The 23,712-nt window shown below is 36.6% G+C and overlaps 1 long non-coding RNA gene across 2 annotated transcripts in view; it reads right to left on the reverse strand.

Moving 5' to 3' along the window:
* The window catches only part of LOC122355301, an 81,234-nt gene that overhangs the window by 14,309 nt on the left and 43,213 nt on the right, over positions 1-23,712 (reverse strand). For both annotated transcript variants that reach the window (XR_006252204.1, XR_006252203.1), the window contains exons 3-4: positions 7,052-7,103; positions 212-307 (exon numbers count right to left, since the gene is read on the reverse strand). This is a non-coding gene — a long non-coding RNA (uncharacterized LOC122355301). The remainder of the gene's footprint in view (positions 1-211; positions 308-7,051; positions 7,104-23,712) is intronic.

Raw genomic sequence — 23,712 nt, forward strand, 5'->3', positions numbered from 1 at the left:
TTCTCTCTGAAGTGCGAGTTAAAAGAAACTCAGAGATACACCTCAGCAGCAGCAGTTTCCATACCTGTCACTTAACAATACCATCCGCGAGCCTCAGAACTCTAAAAAGCTTAAACTGCGATCTGATGAGCGCTCAAATCCGCCGCCGAGGCTAGCTGTACCTCGAAGGGAAAACGCGTCGGAATTTAAAACCACCCGCTAAAACGCCTACCCTTATTTCGGCGGCCCTGTCTTCATCTTCCGTCCTCATTGGCTTGACAGGCTCCACTTTGCATCACTCGTTTTTTTTTGTTTTTTTTTACGGCATCTGCAAGAAAAAAAGGATATGAAAAAGTCAGAATATGAGAGCTGTGAAGACGAGAAATGGATGAACTGAGAAAAAGACAAGGCCTCAAAGATACAAAAGCACCTCCAGCACTGGCTGTAAGACATGCGAATGACTGACACCGGTTAGATATACGAGTGTGTGTGTGTGTGTGTGTGCGAGGCGTGAGTGTGTACGTTTGAGTGTCTCTCTGTGTGCATGCCGACAGCTACATGGTGACAAAGCAGTGATGAATTATACAGAAAGGGAGGCATTGCTTTGTGGAAACCAATGTAACTGTCAACCTCTGCAGAAACATGAATGTTTTTTGACCGAAGTGGCATTTCTTGTTATTGGAATAAAAATGTTTGGAGGGCAACTGGAGGCCTCGGCTTTCCGCCCCACTGAGGGGTGAAAACAGCAAGGCTGAGGAAAATATGGACCAAGACCGAGAGGAAAAGGCTAAAAAAAAAAAGAGGAAGATTTTAGATTGTTACTGACTGAAAGTTACGAATAGATCGTAGGATCGACCTGAAAAGCAGGAGGATACATTATAAATATAATCATCTAACTTAATATTAATTTTGTGATGGAACATTCACATATTAGTCATAACTGATATGTTATTTAACTGATATGGTATGTAATTGAACAAATGAAATAAATAGACAGAAAATTCTAAAATGTTAATAAAATAGGTGACCTGAATTTTTTTATAAATAAATAAATTTTATATATATATATATATATATATATCTGATTCATAGCATTTGATAATCAGAGATAATGTTAATCTCAACATCTATTTAGTAACATAAACCAAGGTTAATAAATGCTTAATTTTATTTCGGATATTTTCCAAGGCAACATTTCACATTTTCATTTAGTTGTACCAAAATAACTGAAATTAAAATAAGACAATGAAAACTATATTATATTTAAAATGAAAAATCTTAAACATACATTAAAACTAAATAAAATAAATAAAAATGTCAAAGATAACATAAAGTCGCAAAATTTTCAACTGAAATCAAATGAAAAACACAAAAATAATTTGAAATATTATACAAAAATTACAATAGTGTCGCAATATAATACAGCACTCGTTTAAGATCACCACTTATCAACTGTGCATTAATTTTTCTTCAAATAAAACGGTTGCTACACATCAGGTGTTGACTGACTGACAGCAGACAAAATGAAACTCCCACCTAAACTTGAGTGACAGGTGGCTCCAAATCTGCAAAAAATTAATTTTGCGTCTGCATCATAATGATATATTGCAGCAGTTTTACATTTTTATTTTAATTTTATGCCGTTGATAAGCGACATCTTGCGAACAATATGTTTATTCATTATTTATGGAGTCCTGACAGTGGGGATGCTAGGGGAATGCATTTCCTTTGCTAATGACAGAAGGCGGAGCTGTAAAATTTGCCAGGATGAAAAATGAAGAATCATAATTCATAACAGGAGCGTCATGCGGCGATGATGCAAATGTAAGCATCACTACCACTTAAGCATTAAACTTCATGCGACACCTTAACATAGCTTATTGCTTTGCGTATTTCTTCTCGTCGCTAAATAAATAAAAGCGCATTTCCGTAGCAGTGCGGTTTATTTTTAGATCAATTCAAGCTGATTTTACTACGGTCTGTTAGCTGAGAGAGAGAGTAAAACGCTCTCTCATTATACAACTCGAGTCTTTTTTAAAACTGGGAACTGTAAAACAATCATCATTCATCTGGTATTTGCTGGCTGGCGCTTGTTATGTTTTTATTAGGCAGTCTGTGAGGGAATGAAATATGAACGGCACGCCGTTCACTCGAAATGAAGCTCTTCGGCACGGCAGGCCTCGTTAGCTAATTTCCGACGGCTGGATACTGCCTCATGATAGATTCATTAAACTCTTCCACGGCTCCGAAATTGCAGCCGAGACTCCTAATAAATATTCCAAAGCTGTGTGTTTTCTCGCATCCGTAATTATCAACACACACTAACTGTTTCACACTGAATCAATTAGCGCGTTTCTGCGGAGCGGTTTTTTTTTTTTAGTTGTTTTTTTTTTTTAAATCCGAAGCATTTATTGACATGATCTCCGCAAACTGTGAAACAAACACGACGTATTTCTCAGCTAACGTTCTGTCAGGCAGCTTGCTTGGACCTGTAGTCACACATTAGCACGGTCCCACACACATCATTTGGTCCCGTTGTTGTGCATTCTCGCTGTAACAGATGTTGGCTCCCATAAGCTCTAATGTCTTCCAGTGCTGCAGACAGACGTGATAGGGCTGCTTTTGTTTACGCTCCGCTCGCTTGGCTTTCGGCACTCGTCGATATCGTTTTGATGAGCGTTTTTAGAGCATTTTTTTAGGCCTTTATAATAATCTCGCTTTATTTGGTGAATGCATGCAAGCCCTTATTTCACAGCGTACTAAGACTTGTACTGTCTATTAGTCGGTGCATTGGTAATCACGTTTTTAGTTGTGCTTGTTCTATATAATAACAACAGGGGATATATTTTAGTTGATAAATTGCATCCGGATGCATGGTAGACTAAGATGCTAATTTTGTGTGAAAACATTGGTAACGTTTTATTTTAAGGTGATGTAGTAAGGATAAGTATTAATATGTCAGGCATTCAAGTTGAGTTAAATAGCAAATTCTTTGTAATTAATTGTAAAATTTGAATATGTTCTGTGCAAACGTTTTTTCAAATATTTTTTAGACCACTTGTATTTATGCAAAATTACAAGCAGCTAGCAAGCATTAAACTTAACTCTATAGTAAAATGCAGTTATTATTTCTCTGTGCATATTTACATAATTAAAATACAACTGTCACCTTAAATTGTAACTAGCATTGTGTAAAAGGATGAAAATTATTTCATACTCAAATCAAATTAAATAACAGACAAATTCTTTTGTCTGTTATTTATGCACTAGCACCTATTTTGGCTAAATAAAAAGTTGAATTTGGTAAACGTATTTATTTAAATATGAACATTTTTTAAACATGTTTAAAATCATTCACATTTACATGAAGAGCCTAATAAAAGTTGTTTTATTTTCTACAATGCCATCAATACCATTTGCTTTTGCATGATGCTGCATCAGATTAATGCATCAGAAATCCTTAAATGCTGCCTAGGTGCCTTGCTAAATATCAAGGAGGAGTTTTATTTATTTTCAACTGAGTTCGATTCATCTCAAGGTCCTTTGCCGCTCTCGCAACCCTCACTTCACCTGCTCCACTACCCTGTCTCATTAAAAGCATAAAAGTAAAATAAAAATAAAAATAAAAATAAAGCTTCGTTACTGACACTGATGGCTCCATAAAGAATCTTTAACATCCATAGAATCTCTCCATTGTACAAAAGGTCCTTCGTGGTGGGAAAAAAAAACTTGATAAGATTATCACGATATCCTTCACACTAAAAAAAAAACGCTTCTTTTGAGAAGTATTCACTGAAAGGTCACTTAGACCCAAAATGTTCGGACCCCTTTTTGAACATTCGAGTGACACGATTTCAAACTAAAGCTTTGAGCGTGTCTTTATGCACGAACAGAGTCGCTCCAACAACATTCGATTGCAAAGAAACGGTTTTCAGTCATCACACAACACAAAAGAATGGCCATTAGCCCCGTTGTGCCCTACAGGTCTAGCACAAGCGGTTCAACTGGCTTCAGAGAAAACGCAAACACGCATTTCCGCCTCCAAAGTTCAGGGCCCGAGGTGAAGAATGAGTCTTATTTGTTTGTTTGTTTGTTTAATTACGGAATTCGGGGACACATTTTCCTCGGCAACATACGACGGGCCTGACCTTCAAGCTCAATCAAACCTTTAAGCGGCGTAGCGTTTTTCTCTTTGGCTCTCCTGCCTGGCGCGGCGGTGAGTTATCTGGCTGAACGGGAGCTGTCCGCGGTGCTGACAGACTGCTACCTGTGTGGGGGGTCTTCATCTCGGCTACATTAGCCCATATGGCCTGAGTTAGCTTCTATTGAAGCCGTGGCCTAATTACGAGGAAGCGGGAGAATGTTTGCGAATGACGATTGGGCCTCGGCGTTTGTGCCTCATCCAGCCCCCGCGGTGACTCGCACCTGTTCCCGTCTTTAAAACCTCTCTTTCAGTTTAGCTTTTGGCCAACGCCACCAAATGACCTATCCAGGGGGCAATAACGCTTTTTCTGTTATGCCTGTCGTCAAGCCACGGTGTCAGCATCCAGCGGAACAGACGCAACTGTACCCCGGGCAGCAGACAGAGGGGTTTGTGCACACAGCTGCTCGGGTTTATGGCTTTTAAATGTACAAAACGCAAAGGAGCCGTTATATTTACTTGCTGGCACATCGTAAGGCAGATACATCTGAAAAAAGAGAGGTAAATACTGGCATATTCTGCAGAGTGCTGCGCAGTAACTAACTAAAAGTAGCAACGACACCAACCTTAACAGGCGTTCAAATCGTCCTGGCTCTTTCCAACTAAACACAACTTTTTCTGTGACCGTACAGCTTTGCAGATAATCAAACGCTCTTTGAAGGCATCTCTCGTTTATATGTGTTTTGGAGATTCGATTAATTTTAGTGAATCAGTTCATTTAGACAGTTAGCAATTTATTCTTTGCTATTTATTAGAGTCTCGTTGTTCTTTTTTGTTAAATGCTAATATAATTTATATTATTTTATTGTCCTACTATGAAAAATGCTGTAAATTACAAAAAATATATATATATATATTTGACCTGATATATATATATATATATATATATATATACATATATATCACCTCATATGTTAGAAGAGATAATGTAATGTAACAGACAATGATAATGTATTCCTTAAAAAGCAGATAAAAACAGAAATCAATTCTAAATCATTATATATGATATTATTATATATTGCCTGGGAATGGAATACTTGTTGAACAATTGCTTTGTTGTTATTATTATTACATATAAGTGGTATTTGTCCGTAGTAACGTAAGTAAAATGGCAAGATATGAGACTTTATGCCTATGCGAAATATAATCCATTGTAACTTACGAGGATGAATCATGTTTATTGTGTGTTATAAATGATCGTGCAAGCGTTATAAGACATCAGATCTGTTCTTATGTATATTCATGAAAAGGTAAAACGTACTATAAAGTCATTTATATAGCGCATTAAGAATACTGCTATAATGTATTATAAATGCAATCATCATAAAAAGTGTTACTCTAATTTGTTCATTAGAGTCATCTATGATTGGACTCCTTTATGTTGACAAACCTGATAATAAAATGGATTGCTGTGGACAGAATATGGGAATAAAGCATAGGACAGTTAAAAAAAAAAGAGCCCAGCAATGCCAAGGTCATGGGTTCGATGCCTAGATTATGCACAGACTTCACTTTTTGTCTATTCGTCGATTTACGCACGTGCCATTACCCCCTCGGCGTGCGGCACCCATCTCCAAATACGAACTTATATGTGTGATTAATTGCCATTAATTTGATGAATTAACTGCCATACGAAGTAATTAATTTAATAACGCGTTTTAATTGTTAAAACTGTGTTGCTCCCCGCAGTTTCTCTTGATATAACTACATCTGCAAAAGAGTGAAGCTCAACTACTTGCAGCGATTCTGCGTATCGTGACCTGGATGTTACAGCAGCAGCCGACTATGTAAAGTGTGTGTTGTCATGTCGGTGTTCCTGTCAGACGTTGTGATTCCAGGACGACTTCCTGTAAACACACTGAGAGATTTGTGTGCTTTGAGGTTCAGCTTGATTCAACATCATTTCCCACTGCTTTAGGACTTTGTTGCTGTCGGGAACGGAGCGGTAGGGGAGAGAGACATAGAGAGAGAGACAGAGAGAGAGAGACAGACGGAGGAAAAAGGGCTTCCCACTAACACGCTCATCAAAGGCCTTTTGGTTCTCTCTATCGCTTTATTTTTATTTGGTGTCAGCACTTCACAGTGAGCGTGGTATGGAAATGTGTTTGGCTGCCTGGAAAGCTGTCAGGAAACACACACAACTCAGTTGCACGGAGGTAATTTGACTGGGCTGATGTCTTTTCTCCTTTCTGGTCGCCTCATTATACAGAGAGAGAGCAAAATGGCAGCGCTCGGTGTTTTATCTGTCAGCATCTCCCCGTAATGCGTTTTCATAGCATGCGCATTAGTCGCTAACATCAAAGGAGCCGCGTAAGGGCCGCGGAGAGAGCACGCGGGCGCCGGAGAAGCAGACATCCTGAAAGGTGACAATTGAATCTCTTTGCTTGTGTGGCATGTCGACGTGCTGGGAGAACAGACTTCATTTGACTCGCTTGCTCTTGGGTAAATAGCGGCATGAAAAGAAGGCCATAATATGACAGTTATGTGTGATAGTGAGAATGTGAGAGGAGCTTTTTCTTCATAAACAACGCTGCGCTCAAAACACGGCCGATCGGTGGAGAGCAAAGCAAGACGTCAAAAGCGGGAGCGGAGAATACAAGTTATTCAGTAAAACGTGTTTGTAAAGGAAGCGTTTGTAAAGGGAGCGAGGATGCGAATAACCCCCCTCGATAAACACGTCACCTGAGAGCCAAGACGGGAAGGATTGCAAATATAAGTGAATAAAAATACGAATTTTAACAGCTAATAAAACATTTAAATTTGACAAAAAGTTATTTTTTTTTTTTTTTAGTTACTTTATATAAACGCATACGTATATATCGGAGTGAAAATAATATAAAATTAATTATTAAAATAGCTGAAATGCATTACCTGGGGAGGAATGTGTAGCTTGGGGACAGCTTCTTAAGTATGTTTCGTCAACCTTGAAAAGAAAAAAAAAGATATGGTATTTGTTTTTAGGAAACCATTTAATATTTGCACTTAATCAATGTATCGAGTCAAGTAACAACATACTTATGAAATCAACATAAATGTTATTATAAAAGGAATAGAGTATCTGAATATGATAAAATGAGAAAAAAAATGAGGTTAAATGTGTAAATAAATACATCTAGACCAACGTATCAATTAATCAGTCAACCAAATGATAACATTTTATTACTTAGTATTTATTTTTAGAGAAAAAAGCAAAATGCTATATTGTATTTAAACAAGGCCTAAAAGCATTTGGCAAACATTATCATATTTAGGTCCATTTTAGAAGCATTTTAAGCGTTCAAATTAAAGTATTGAAACACCAAAGTATCAGTCAGTAGAATTACTCCTGGAAATTACTTGTCTGGAAAAAGTTTGAAATGCAATATTGTATTTTAATACGACCCAAATGCATTTGCTACACTATTTTTTTAGCATACAACTTTAAAAATGTCATTCATTTTTTCTAAATTTAGGCTAGGGCATCATATTTGTAATTGCAATATTATTCAATATTGTTATTGCAAGCAAAGAAGTATCATCATCTAGGATAGTTTGGGAATTTCCCACTTCATTCAATTCAAGTCTACTGTTGCAGCGTAGCAGCGCACACAGTTACTGCCCAAATGAATATACTGTATGCTTTCGCATAATTGGAGTGTGTGTGTCTGCATCCAAAACATTTCCTGCTGCTAAGCATCAGCACATGCGGCATTCCTGCTGCATGCTGGGATCACAACAAAAGCTATTGATTGGCTGAAAGGAAGACATCTCCACAAAAGGGCCTCCTGTTGAGGCCTTCCAGAGAAATACCGCAGAGAATATATAACCTTTCTCACTATCTTAAATGCTCCCATGTAACACGACTCAGTCGTTTGATTACGCAGGAAAAATGTCAATTGATGTGAAAAAACAAAACATGTCTCTATGAATCAAGTTCATGAAACTGAACTGGCTCCATCTTTATAGTTTGAAATATTTTTTTTTTTCCATTTGTATTCTTATGATGAATGCTTTTTTCAGAATGCATTAAACGGATTTAAAAAATGTACACTTATACCGTAACGTATAAATTATATAAGTTTATATATTAAATATTTTTTACATGATGTAATCTATATGAATATAAATATATACATTTAAATATATATATATAAATATTTTCTAAATAGATGCTGTATGTGCGTATCTTTATATATAATAAATATACACATCACACAAAACAAAAACTTTTATTTTAAATAATAAATATAACCGATGTATAGATCATACATTATATATTTAGACGTCGAAGATAGATGTTGTGATTGTTAAGACTGATAAATGTATTAAAAAAATAATTTCTAATGAATTTTAAATGAAGTTTGAAATGCATTTATTTTTATTTAAATTTTATTTATTTAAATTCTATAAATTATATATCATTTTTATAATACACTGTATTTGTATAAATTATTAGGTGTCGTTTTGATTTGAATAATAAAATGTAAATATTTCTTTAAACCTACAATTTTGCATGGAAACCAAAAAAAATTATGAATGAATTAATAAATATTTAGTTAGCCGGTAGTCATTGGAAATTTGTATTCCCAAATCAGAAGTTTTACCCATTACACCTCATTCTAAGCCACCTGACCTACAAAAACTTTTATTTCAGATGATATATAGGAATATATATGATCACAGGAATGTAAATGTCACTGGCACGCATTAGCGTTGAGAAGATGACACGTTTCCACGGGAACCGGCGATGCTGTCCCCCGCAGCACACGTGTGTGCGCAAACAATCGCTTACACGCAAACAGTGCCGTGGGCGAGAAGGGCCCATCTGGGGCGAGGGTGTCGGGCCTCCGCATCTGTAGCCGCCCGATGAAGGTGAGAGCGAGGGGGGAGGGGGGGGCTGAGAAAGAGGGACGCAAATTAAAGCTCACCGTGGGAAGCTCGAGCCCCTGGCACTTTTCTTATGCAACAGCTGCACCTTCACCAGCCTTCATCTCACATCCTGACATATACGTCCAGCCGGGCCGGCCCGTGCGCCAGAGACGGCCCGGGAAAGAGCGGGAGGCGGGGAGGGGGCCAGAGTCCCCGCCTTAAGCAAAACAGGTGTATGACATCCTGTTGCTGGTCTGCAGGGGGAACCGGGCCACGAGCCGCACATCCTACTGAGAGAACAGCCGAAAATAACAAAAGAAGGTTAGAGCCAAGGCTGACAGGCTCATTGATAATATTTTAGATAAAGCAGGTCTGAGAGTCGGCTGCAAATTGCCTCTAATGTCTAATGGTGTGGGCTCTGGGCCACAGTCGCGAACAAAATGGAGCCATTATTTATTATTTCTCAGGGAGGGTGAGGGATTTGGCCCTTGCCAGAAATTTCCGGCCCACGTGCCAGCTTCGGCCAGGTCCCCTCCGTGAGTCAGATCTCTAAGGGTCCCGCCTGCACGTTTAAAGACCTTACATGTATCGTTTGGGGTCGTATTGAGGTCGGTTATTTTAATGTACAGTCGGGACGGACTGACCTTGCGATCTCCCAGCGGTAACATGCATGTTAAATGTATTTGTAAATAAACTACTGTACGTAAGGGTGAATGTCACAAAAAAAGTGCAGATCACACTTTACCTCAAGAAAAAAAAATGCATTAGAAAACGTAAAATATTATAGAAAAAAATACAAATATATTCAATCATATACAACAAATTTTATAAAAAAAAAAGATTAATAGAATTTATAGAAAAAGGATTTAATAAGCATATATATAGCATAGAAATTAAGAAAATTTGTCTTATTCTATATATCTATAATACACATATAGATTCTAATGAAATGAATTAAACTAATAAATGTGTTACTTATTATAAATCATATTAGTTTGCAATGCATTAAATTCAGTGTTATTTTAGTAACAGCCATACTATTATAGATTACTGATATTTAATATCAGATTTAACTTTCATAATTTTAGTAAGATTTAGTCATTTTAATGCTTTTTTATGCCTTTCTTTCAGGTTTTTAGTGAACTACAATAACTCCAATTTATCTTCATTTAATTAACATGCATGAAAATAATATCACAATATTAAACGTTCCTAGGCTTCAGTTCTCAAAGTAAAAGCTAGTTTCTTTCTCATTTTTAAAAAAATGAAATATGACTGACATTCATATCAATACGTGTATTTTTTGACATACTTTACAATAAAAGTTGTTGCGATTAGAAACAGGCGCGCGTGAAGCACATCCATTTAAAAAGCAAACAAAAAATGTTATGAGTAAAAGAATGTGGCCGTGTCACCGGAGGATGATGGGAGATGTGTGTGCGTGCTGGGGGGTGGATGATCATTTAGATGGCACACTCCAGTTTTTCATCATTAGGCAGATGCCTCCTGCCGCTCAGGTTAGGACACGTCCAAAGCGCATGCTGTCTGAGTCAAATGAGCCAGTTCAAGCCCACCTGATGCACACACACGCACACACACACTCTCAGAGCAGCGTCCCCGAGGCCGGCCCGCCACACACACATGCACCTGGCCCTCCATTAGCACCTAAACTTCACTTATTAGATTAATACCAGAAGTGACGATAACCCCAGACCTTTGGGGACTCCCACAAACTTCACCTGAATGCTGACAAAATCTCACTTCGGCACAGCGGCGCGCTTACGCACTGATTTAACCTTTAGCATTCTTGGAGTAACTTTAATGATAATTATATTTTAATCGTAATTAGTAGATTAAGCCTGCGATATACTTTGTAGGTTTTGAATGCACATATTTTGCACAAGCTGCAGGCTTAATTTTGAATTCCCAGTGCGATATTTTTATTTAAATCCTAATGAATGTTGGTATAATTATTACATGAATGCGCTTGTGTTTAAAAAAAATTATAATAAATTATATTCAGTGAATAAACTGTTAATTCCCTTATGGAAAAACTAGTACAGTGGTATGTCTTGCTTTAATTTTATGGGGTAGTTCACCCAAAAATGAAAGTTTTGTCATCACTCACCCTCATGACACACACACACACACACGCACACACACAAATAAAGAGAGATGTTAGTTCAAACAAGTAAAGAAAAAAGTAAAGATTATTCATTTATTTTAAATTCATGTCTCCTAAAGACTTGAAAATATATCAAGTATTGACTGTTGTACATTTATAGTGTTTTTGTCAATTTGACTTATGGAAAAAAGCAGTATGAATATTCATAATTTTGTCTTTATTTGTAGTTTTAATGTCCATTTACATCTTGGTTGACTTTTTTTCCTATTATAGTCTTTTTTTCACATAAAACATTTTTATAAAATAAATAAATACGTTTGAATATATAATATATATTCAATAATGTGTTTTTTTATTTTTGTTTTATTTTATACTGGTGTATGTGTGTTAATGCCTTTGGCGGTACAGTATGGAAAATCAAACAGTTTACATTTTATTAATTTTTTTGGAGGGTGAACTACAAAGGAAACACTTAAATGATATAGGAGAACCTTTTTTATCGTCTGAAGAACCTTCTTTGGGACTTTCTGAAAAGCAGAAGGTTCTTCGGATGATAAATGTTCTTGTCTAAATCATTTAGACGAATAAAGGTTCTTTGGCATTGAGAAGCACCTTTTATATGCATTTCTGTCTATCATAGTGTATACGACAACAAAAAAAGGACATTTTTGTGAAGGTACTGAAGAAAACTGCTGTCTAAACACCGCACTTTAAAGAACTTTATCATACAAACCAATGAAATAAGAGTCATTTGCATCAGATGGCTGAACACTTAAAACATCACCGTTGCAGTTTTCTCTAAATAACTCCCTCCTCGCAAATCTCCTAAAAAGAACAGAAGCCACATTTACGGAAGATAAACGCCTTAATATGAAACTGAGGTGATCCGAAGCACTCAGAACTAATGCAGGCTTCACTTCAGGGGGCCGTATTACTGCGCTTATGCAGGGGTCGACAGAAAAGCCAGTCTCCCGCGGAGCAGTCAGAGCTTCAAAAACGCAAACAAGTAAAACAAAAAGTCATCCGGTTCGAAACCCAAATCACCTTTTTGGACTTGAAAAGCTCCAACATGCTTAATACCCCGTTTCCTTTGGAGATCTGGCCGCTCGCGCTAGTGGGTAACCTTTCCACGCGCCGTTTGTTTACTGCGGGGAGATGGAGAACGCGTCGTTCCTGTTGCTGTCGAGTGCCAGGAATGAGCACCAGCACGAGCAGTTTGTATAAGTCAGCCATGAATGATTACAGATTAGCCGGCCTGGCAGAGGTTCTGCAGGGATCCCTGATGGAACTTTAAAGCCGCTGGCATGATGGTCCGACACACTGGAGGAAGACAGAGCAGTGCCACACATCATTTGGGCCTGAGTGCACCCAACTCCAAATAATCACTTTAATCAGCAAAAGTTAATCGCTGTAAATCATAAATTAATGGGCAGAACAGTTGGCCAGCGCTGCTGTGCTCCGAGTTACTGACCTCACCGGTCTGATACAGCTGCCCCAACAACAACAACGAGCACTTAAAAACGTCTATGCATTAGCTAACAAAATATCACATTTATTGTAAAAGTCAAATATGTCATTTCTACCAAAAAAAAACCAACAACATTCAAAATGGTTTAAAAACACAAGCAATTGTTTAAAACATATTTTTTGTAAATATATTGAAACGAGAAAACAATGGGGGAAAAGCGATTGAAAAAGAGACTTTGTCCTGTCTGATTTTGATTGGATGGTGAAAAATGAGGATGATGATGATGAAAGTGGGTTGGTTTAAAAGCAAGATAAGACAGTTGGGATGCAAAAGAGGGGAAATCTTTAAGATTACACAAACAAATATTTTGTCTATGTGTATATCCTAAAAATATATACACTTTAAGAAATAACAATACAAATATCAGGCGTATTTACTTACCGTTTACATTCCAAACATTTCCCAAAAGCAATGTTAGTGTAAAGGTTTGGTGTTGCCCAAATGCAAATTATCAAACGGCATATCTCTTGATAGTATGACATACGGACAACGCACCTGATCAAAATAAACAATGTACGTATATTTAATGTCATCTACATTTCATACAAATTATATTCCACATCCTTTCGTTTGCTGAAGAAATGAACGCGCCATCTTTTAAGGTTGCGCGCGCGCCGTACACCGCGCGCGCCGGAGTGACGTATCGAAACCCGCGAAGTACTGAGAAATAACGGAAACAAAATGGCGAGGCGGTCTTTAGTTAACGTGCTCGTTATTTACAGCAATAATCTTACAGAAGTTTCACCATGTGCTTCAACAAAAGTCACGTTATGACAGTGTGAGTTTTCAGGAAATAGCCACTAATTTTAACAGTTCATACATGGTTTAAATTCATCTTAGAAATTACACGGGGATATAGACTTCAGTCAGGTTAGACGCCATTTGCTTTTAACGCGAAAGAAAACAAAAGACTGTGGGAATCTGGATATACTTGCAGTATTAACAGTGCACTGTAAAAAGGCTACAACTTTTTTGTCGACTGTAGGTTTTCTACTGAAGCACTTTTCAATGGGTAGGCTATATTGTCAAACAACACGATCCATTAAACATACTGTATTTTATTCCCTCGCAGCCTCATTTTTATTCCTGTCTAATAATAAATACGGCACTACTTTGACAAAGGTCTGTGAAGACAGAATACATTTTTGGGTTAACTAATTCTATTAAGTCGCTTGTATCACATGTAATTTTTTTGGTTCCCCAAAGAGCCAAAGTGAACTGTTTCTAAAAGTTATTTTTAGTGCGAAGAACATTTAAATAACCTAAAGGGCTTCGTGCGGTGGAAAGGTGTCATGCATGTTTACGTAATATTCCACAGATGCCAGTAATTTCACATATTAAGTTTTGTTAAGTTTTACATGATAAGCCAGAATTAGTGAATTAAAGACACACTGTGGCAAATGCATTTCCCCCTCACTGTTTCTCGGATCATTCTGTCTTTTTCTCATTCTCTCTTTCACAGAGACGCATCTGCCGTAAGGCTCTCAGAGCAGTAGGTGTACGGACGGGGAACGCAGAGAGGGCCCGGGTAAATTATCACATTGGTTACTTGTCAGTAAACAGGTAAATTGCACTGGAACAGGTGTTGGTGAGAGGAATGGGCTCTTTGCTATAATCGGCTTTCAGAAAGGCATCTTGAGCAATAAAGTACAGAGTGCAAAAATATTAAAGATTAAAGTCATCAAACAAAACTGAAAGATGTTTTAGCACGCTCAGTGGTGCACTGCAGACCCCCCACACATGTCCTCTTCAGAGACCTGGACGAGATAACGATCAAACAAAAGAACAATATGACACCATTAACAGATGTGGAAATGATCAGGCCCAAATGCAGATGAAGGGATAATGACAGAGACTCTTATTAACAATATGTTCCTAATGAGATCGTTACGATCATCCTCTGAAGTACCATTCGGAGAGACCGGACCGAGTTCTGAGAGGAAAAATTTGCAAAATAAATAGTCGTTTAAGTCAAAATTATGTGTCTCGCTGTCACCATGTAAAATTCAATTAAAATAAAAATCCCACTTCCAACAAGATGAATAAAAATCTGTCAAATAAGATTTAATGAATAAATAAAAAGTTGAAAATAAAAGAGTTGAATGAACACAAACAATTAAATGCAATAAAAATCATCACCCAACCCCAACATTCAATAAAGACCTAAAAACCCTATAGTTAAATCAATTAAAATACAATGAAATAAAACAAAATTAAATCAAAATATTTCATAACAAAAATAGAAAATAGATATATATTTTAGTTTTACCACCTATCTATGTATACATTATATTTCTGTGATTAAAAAAAAAATAAAAAAGAATTATGTGTAATAATATACCTGTCTTCAACAAGCTGCTCTGTTAAAGGTATCATTCATGACTGCAGCATAAATGATAAAGGCAAATTATTTGATTGATTAAAAAAATAATTTATAAAAAAAATATATATATATATATATATATATATATATATATATATATATATATATATTTTTTTTTTTTATATATATATATATATATATATATATATATAGCTGGCTGGCTGGCAGCATGATTTCATGACAATTTGTATGCATGTAAAATGTTGTATAAAACATACATTTAGTTAAGTTTTTAAACACTAAAACACACATTTTTAGCATTTAAATGTACTATTCGAATGATTCGCGAGCATCTCCACGAGTTGACAGCGAGAGAATCAGGAAAAAAAGATGGACAGTATTTTCAGCGATTAACAATATACAAACTTACTGTATTCTGCCAGAGAGGTCTGTGGCTGCAAAACATCGTTATTAGGGTTCTTTTTGGTACTGCTTTTGACATTTTTGCAATAAATAACTGATTGTAATTGTGTCTTTTTTATACTGTAAAGAGATAGTTTTGTTTAGGTTAAGAGCTAGGAGTGGGATTAGCAACTATAAAAATATTTTTTAATGCTATGTTTTTACTAAATTGGTTATTTTCCCTCATATTTCAGTCACTGGTGTTTTATATCCTTTTATGGTCGATATATAATGGGATATCGCTTACTGATAATAATGATTTGTTATAAGATTGGTAGGTTTAGGTATAGGGTAAGTTAAAGGGTTTAAAAAAATTGCTAAATTTTTGACAAAATGATACAAACGCACTGATAGGAATATCTTTATATAAAAGATACGCAAATATTTTACATTTTTTAACTAAAAATGTGTAACGATTTGTACGTTGTAGATTTTGAAATGCATCTAAATTCTATGATGTAGCATCAGCAAAAACGTACAAAAATGTACATTTTATGCTTGTAAATGTTACATATTCATCATTACGTAACCTGAGATCAGGCTGATATATGTAATTCTCCAGAATGTATAATAAAATAGGATGAATGGATCTAATTATTTCACTCTCATTGGTACTTAAATGCACAATTAAATACACCAAAATAGCTCATTAAAACATGAGGGAAAGAATGTAGAACTTTGTGAATGATAGACAATCCAGTTTTGCTGAAATCTGCTGAGCTTTGGCTTTCAGAGCAGGCCTGAAAATAACAATAGTTATTGCTAAAGCAAGCACCGCTAATAATAGTAGCAGAATAAAGATGGGTTTCAAAAGAAAGACTTGGCACAGAAGCACAGATCCGTTCTGCTTCAAGTAGGTCTAGGTCACTTTAAGAAAACTTGTCCTCACTCCTTTCGAAAAGACTGAAATACTCCCCCAATGTCTCTGATAAATATGTTCTTGTGCAATTTGTTGCTAAAATCTCCCTTTCTCTCTTCTCAGTCTAATCTCCTCATGTTCAGGTACCTCCGGGGGTCTGTTTAAAGCACAGGTGCGCCCTCTCAATCTCTCTTTCCCTCTGCGTCTGTGTATGAGGAGGTGTGTGTGTGTGTGTGTGTGAGTGTCCAGGTGCATCTGTGTGTGTATGTGTGTGTCCTTTGACCCATCCATATGGTCACCGGGGGTGATGGAGCTGCCCAGGTGCACCTTGCACACAGGGCCATGGCAACCGGGGGAGGGACTGCACTCCAAGAGACGTCTGTTTGCACAGAACACTCCATGACCTTGTTGTTTTCACAATTACTCATCTGGAGTGTGTGTGTGTGTGTGTGTGTGTGTGTGTGTGCGATGGTTGGTAAAAAGGAGCAAATTTCATCACTAGTGGACATGCTGAGTCTTTATGCATGCTTGTGTGTGTCTGTGAACCTTATGAAATCTCTTTCACCCCAAAGTCAAAATAAATAGCTCTTTTATTTAGTTTTAGCTTATTAAGAACACTGTAATAAGTTAAGAATGATTCCACTAACACTTTATATAGAATTCTGTTCTGCTCACATTTCACGTTTTAAACACATTCCCCTCTAAATTGTTGTTTCTGTATAACCTATTTTAATTTTGTGCATTTTTATAATCGTCATTATTTTCAGTGGTGACTCATTCCCATTACTTTTAGTTAGAAGGGTTTTTACTTTATTAAATGTTTTCTTATTAATCAAAAAAGCGATTCTTATTAATTGATTACAGTATTAATCATTTTTTTAGTATAAATAAATTCAAATTAAAAAAGAAATTAAATAATAAGTTTTTCCCATTTGATGATTAAAACTTACTTTTTTTTTTAATCAAATTAGATGTTTTTGTAACAATAATTGTCATGAAAAAATATGCAAAAAAACTATATATATATATATATATATATATATATATATATATATATATATATATATATATATAAACTATATAAATTCATTACATTTAAAATGTCTGAATATCACTGCATTAAGTATCAAAATGCATTTTTTTTCAACATTTTTAATTAATATTACATTAATATTTGTTTTTAGCAAATGCATAATGCTACATAACATTATTTTTCCAATGCATGTTCTTTTGAACTTTTAAAAATGTGTCATGGTTTCCAAAAAAATGCTAATCAGCACAACTCAGCATTGATTTTAAATGGCAACATGTTTCTTGAAAAGGAAATCAGCATATTGGCATGATTTCTGAAGGTTTGTATGACACAGGAGACTAGAGTAATGATTAAAATTCAGCTTTGCATCACAGGAATAAATTACATTTTAAAATACATTAAAACCAAAACCATTTATTTAAAAGATTAAACATATATTTTACAATATTTCAGTTTTTACAGTATTTTTAATCAAGTAAATTCAGCCTTGGTGAGCATAAAAGACTTCTATCAAAAACCTTTAGACTCTCGCAAACAGTGCTGCAAGAGGTTTTTGGTGTCACCGTCACTACAAAAATAACATCAATAACAACATCTCAGTTTAGGCTGGTCGTGGCCGATGGTCTTTCAAAGAAACATGAAGTGATTACAGTGGCGTGTTCAGTGATCAGACTCCCAAACAACAGATTTTGAAGCAAAGCTTTCCATATAAATAAGAAAATTAACCACCTATCTACCTCACCCGGCTGCGTCTCAGTATCTCATGTATTTTTCCATGCAACAACATGGATCTTTGGCCTTTACAGAATACCTCCATATGGAGTCCCATCTCTCTCTCTTTCTCTGGATTTACTGCCATGTCTATCGTGGGCTTTCCATCCGCATCTTTTTCTCACCAGTGTCGTCTCCTCTGGGTTTCCACTGTGACACACTAGGTCTGTCTGCTAGGAAGAGGAGAGTTCTGGGTCCCTTTTCCCCATCAGACTTGGGGTTCAGAGGTCACAGGCGCTCGTTGCCCCGGGTCAGGAGCAGGAAGAGCAGGATCTAGAGCTCCTGAGAGGTTAACGCCAGTCTAGAAAGGTCACCGGCAGGCTTTTCCTGCATGGAAGTTTTGATGTGAGGGTGCTGACAAGGATATGGAGGCCAAGGCTCAGCTCTTGCACCTCAAATGGGGTTCGGTGTTACTTAATATTCCACCGAGACCCCGTCAATACGCTTTACTCCCATTTTCCGGTTTTGTGTTGCATATTTAAGGTCAGATGCATTTTGATGTGTGGCGAATACTGTGCCGATAGATGGCTGGGAGAGAGGAAAAAAACTGAAAGAAAAATAAAAAACGAGGTATTTCTACAGCAATGTTTTGATACGTCCGGTTCATAAATGTTTCATCCGAAGCGATTCGCTCATATCATGTGTGAGTATAGAGGCGCGTGCGAGTGTTTTATGTGGATATGTGTAAGAGAGAGAGTGTTGTCCGCGTTGGGAGGAGAAGATGCCCCAGATGTTGATATCGATGTTGTTTCTTTAGATTTATAGGAAGCTTCTCCCACGGGTTTCCCTCAGGGTAAGAAATAGCTTTTTTTTGCCAACGCTTCAACTCCACACTTCAATTTAGCCTATTCTGACTGATATAGTTTTGAAGGGAACAACATCGACTCAATGACCATTTCGACGGACTGAAAAAATATCACAAAGATTGATTTTATATCCCTCGGACTTAGGCTAACGACAGCCGAGCACATTGAAGCGGCCAATTAAGGTGTGAAAGATGTTTAGTTGGAACGAAGTTTGGAAAACGTGTCATTTGAGTTTGAAGGCCGGCTGTAATGAGAAGGAAATATCTATCAGATGTCGGCGGACGTTGAAGCGTGAACGGGGAGAATGGGCCGACGTTGGGAAAGAGGCCGTACTGTATATGGACCTGTCAGGCCTGTTCAGGCTCAGTGCCCTGATCGCTTCATGATGTGAACTGAAAAGACTCCATACGGCCCTACCACTAAAACCCAAGAGCCCCAGAAGCCAGCCTGGGGAGAATTATGGGACTTCCTGTAAAGCACAAGCGTCCTTAAAAGCAGATTGAGGTGCTCGTGTTAAAAAAGGGTTAAAGGGGGGCTGATATTACAGGTAATAAGGAGAAACCCCTCTGACAGAACTGACAGGCAGGGGACGAATCCCACAGGCCTTTACTGTAGTAATCAGTGATGTGGAAATACAGGAAGCAGATATGTATCTCACTGAGTACTGGGACACAACACAAGACTGACAAAAATAGAAAGATAAAATGATTTACCCAATAATTATTTAAAAAATAATTTGTTCAAGATGTGCAGAGATGTTATATTATGTTGGAAATCATGCATTTATAGCCTGACTGTATTCACAATATAATCAAATTGTGAGTATTACACGTGTAATAAATACAGTTTAAATAAATAGTTGCCAGTTTTTTCAGGTCATGCTATAGCATGTAATAGGTCACCCCAAATATTAGAACAATTACATACATTTTGTAAAGATATATATATACACCAGAACCTGTGTGGGCTTGTTAAATTAATAAAAGTGGAGTTCAATGTTGATAGTTTTATATTTTTAATAAATAGTAAAATATTTAAAAAGCTGTAAGACTTTCTAAAATCTAAAATGAAAATATAATAATAAAATTTATATTGTTTTTTTAACACATTATAATTAATATATTTAGCATTATTGTATTGATTTTTATTATTATATTATCTATTTAAATTCTTCCTTCTGAAATGCTTATTTATGAAATTTATGTTTTATAAAATAAGTTTATACATTTCATGGCTTTAAAGTTTTAAATTTGGTCCATGAATGTTTGTGCTGTTATGCAAGTCTTCTGAACTCATATTATAGAGTAAGTAAGAAGCAGTGATGTCCTAATTCCTGAATCCTTTTTATAAAACCTGTCAGAACGACTACTTCGTGAGTTGGGCCAATTCAGCACAACTTACTGATTCAATCATCTGTTCAATTAAACGACAGATTTATTGCGAATAGTCTGTTCACTTCATCTTTGTGGTGCATCTTGCATTAACTGAGCCATCATCTCCAAAGGATTCTATCCTGAATTGTTCAAATTTTTTTGTTCTCTGCAGGACATTTCTGGATTCTCCTTCCTTTGTGTTCATGGAGTGAGGAGGGACACGAGCAGCAGGTGTGTAGGTGGGACGAGACAAACATTTATAACCTGAGCATCTCTCCAAGGAACCCTTCCTCTCTTCTCGGGCTTCTCTTTCCTTCTGTCTGAATCATAAAGATCTGGCTGGACGATCAGACAGTCTCTTCATGAGGTTATAAAGTCTTGTTATCCCGAGGCTGAACTGTCACCACTGTTGTTGTTGTTGTGGTGGCAGCGGTGGCCGTTTTTCCTGCAGATCTTATTGGCTGCTCATAGGGGCCCATAAAAACGAGTGTGTTCTGCGTTTCATCTCCATAGCTGGCTTACGGGCTGATAGACAGATGAAGAGAGAGAGAGAGAGATAGAAAGATCCCCAGGCCACCTTCACTTTAATGTTGGTCTGAAGGGAGGGAGGCAGCCATCATATCTCTGATCAGAAAAGGAAATGATCAAGACGACATTAGCTTAACCATTTGTCCACGGAGAATAAATGTTCTACTAAACCATTAAAAAAAATCAATTATACATTGATTATGCAATATCTGATTCATAAAAATCCATTATATTCCGACTAAGGCAAGCATCACTCATACTAAGAGTTTCAGATGACTTACTTCAGTGCATAATTCATCATGCAGTATTTTAACAACAAGAATCTAGCATTGTGGAAGTAAAGTCTGCATGAAGTTCAAACAACGCTGCTTTAAATCTAATTCTAAATTGATTCTAGATTATAAATCAATGCAGCATAATTTAGTATAATACAACTAATAATATATAACATATATTTTATTTTAAGTCGGAACTTAAATCTAAGATTGCATATATATATACTAATTACATTATTGAGCAATTGCACAAAATTTATTCTAATGCTAATATTGCAGCCTTCGTAAAACTTTCATCATTCATTTATATTAAATAAAAAATACAATAATATTACCAACTAATATCATAAAAATCAATACAATTATCACACAAAACATTTAGCCTTCATAATTGTGCACTTTCATCATTAATTGAAATCGCACTCAAAAGGTCACCAAACCAAGGGAATTTTCCTAATCTTTCAGCACTCGAAATCCTAATTTCAGGTCTGTTTCCAGCTCTGGCTGACGGACAGCTGCTGAGGGCCAGGAAGCGAGGAAGAAGCAGCAGCGATTTGGGGAAATCTTCAATAAAACAGCGTAACTAACAGGCCGCACATTGAGCGCGTGATAAGAGGGACAGAGCGGCTCCCCGAACACGCTGCTGGCACGGCCAGACTCTGTTAGCACCCAAAGAAATAAATAAACAAATCAAGTCGCCGTCCTCAGTAATCCCCTAAATTCAAGCTTATTCATGTTAAATCTGGAAGAGAAAAGCCCCGGCCCCGTTCCGTTTGAACCCTCCCCCTCTCGTCAGTTCCAGTGTCAGCAGTTGTTGTTTTGCGACCGGACATCTTATGGCACACGCAGATATGCTAGGACATGGACAGCTTGTCCCGCTAAAGCCTGTTTTGTCTTGTTCCACTCTTCCTCGTCCTCCAGTTTTGCGGCGTGTCAGAGCCAGCTGGCTTGAGCAGAAAGGAGAGGAGAAATAAGCTCCTTATTGCAGAGTCGTGGTATTTGCTTTCCGCCAGGGTTGAGGGTTCTCATTATACCATGTTCATGAGGCTACGAGTGCTAATTGGTCTTCCACCGAACACAGAAAGAACTCACGAAAAATGTGACCGCAGGCGATATAACCTAATTAGGAAATTTGCCACTGTACGGCGGCCAGATCGGGCCTCGCTATTGTTCTGCGCAGATAAACAGGCGCGTTTTCCACTCCGCTTTGGAGGACGCCGCTTTATCTTCACTTTAAATTATCAGCAAATGGCAAAAGGTACAGTACATAAAAAGTGCTTTTAATGCATCGCTGGTATTTTTTAACAAACCACTTTTGAGGAGTTGGCCGAGGTTCTCCTCCATCTCCCTCTAGGCAAAACCCAGCCAATAAATTCTATAAAGGTCAGGCCAAAAATCCTTTAAGACCTTCATTCCAGTTATTATAATTGGCTGATTTAGTATTACTTTCAGCACCTTCAGGCATTTCAACTTATTTTTCAAGTAATGTAATTATTTGTACAAGCATTAACAACATGTAGAATATGATAATATGATTCTTTGCTTAGAATTGCTTTCCCAAACTGTAAATCTATAACAGAGACGTGTTTCATTATAGGGGACGGGCTAGTTGTCACAAGGGCTGGATGTCTTTAAATACAATATGACGTTTAAGTGAAAAATTGGAATATCGAGAAATTATTATAGACTAGGGCTAGTTGACTCAAGTACTGCGTATCTATAATTACAGTGTGAAGCTTCAGCCAAAGGTCTGATCATTAAAAATAAATATTCATATATAAAAACCTAGTTCAAAACTGTCATAAATATACTACTGTTTAAGATGTTATGGCTGCAAATATGAATTTTTGTTATTATTTAAAATTGTATTTAATATATACATTTTATTGTTTATATATTCTATAATATTAATGATTTGGGGCTCATTATCATAAATATTTTTTCTATTTAATTTGTGAAAACCATAACACTTTTTTTCAGTATTCTTTTATGAAAAAAGTTCAAAACAGTTTCACCTGAAGTAAATATTATTAAAGTACTCTCACTCAATTAATCAGTTCAATGCTTGCTGAATAGAAATATTATTACAATAAAAAAAAAAAGATTGACCCCAAACCTTTGATTCATATTATATATGAATTAATTTTGGATTACATTTATTTTTTGGCTAACAGCGGCATTTAAAGTATGCAAATAATTTTTATATTTTTCATTTAAAAAAGTTGGATTTTAATTAGAATAAATAAGCATTTATGTCAAAACTCCTGAAAAAGGCCGAAACACTAATTAATCATTTAACACGGACAGTTCTTTCATTTCTTATTGTTTCCCTGCAATTGTGAACATTTTGTTAGATCTTGGAGAGCGACACGACTACAATCCATCCATACTTCATCGGTTCACAACAGCACTTCAGTATTTCATAATTAACATCTGTTCAGTCTGTCCACAGCGTCGCTCGTGTCGGCCTTTCAGGATAAGAAAGAGAAGAATATTGTCTGTTGTCTGGACGCTTGCAGCGGGACTGTCTGTGATGGAAATAAAAGCCTCTCATTTATAATGCAGGTATCAGACGCACTGAAGGATATCATAGAGAGAGTG

This window comes from Puntigrus tetrazona, chromosome 12 (assembly GCF_018831695.1).
Source record: "Puntigrus tetrazona isolate hp1 chromosome 12, ASM1883169v1, whole genome shotgun sequence".
NCBI lineage: Eukaryota > Metazoa > Chordata > Actinopteri > Cypriniformes > Cyprinidae > Puntigrus > Puntigrus tetrazona.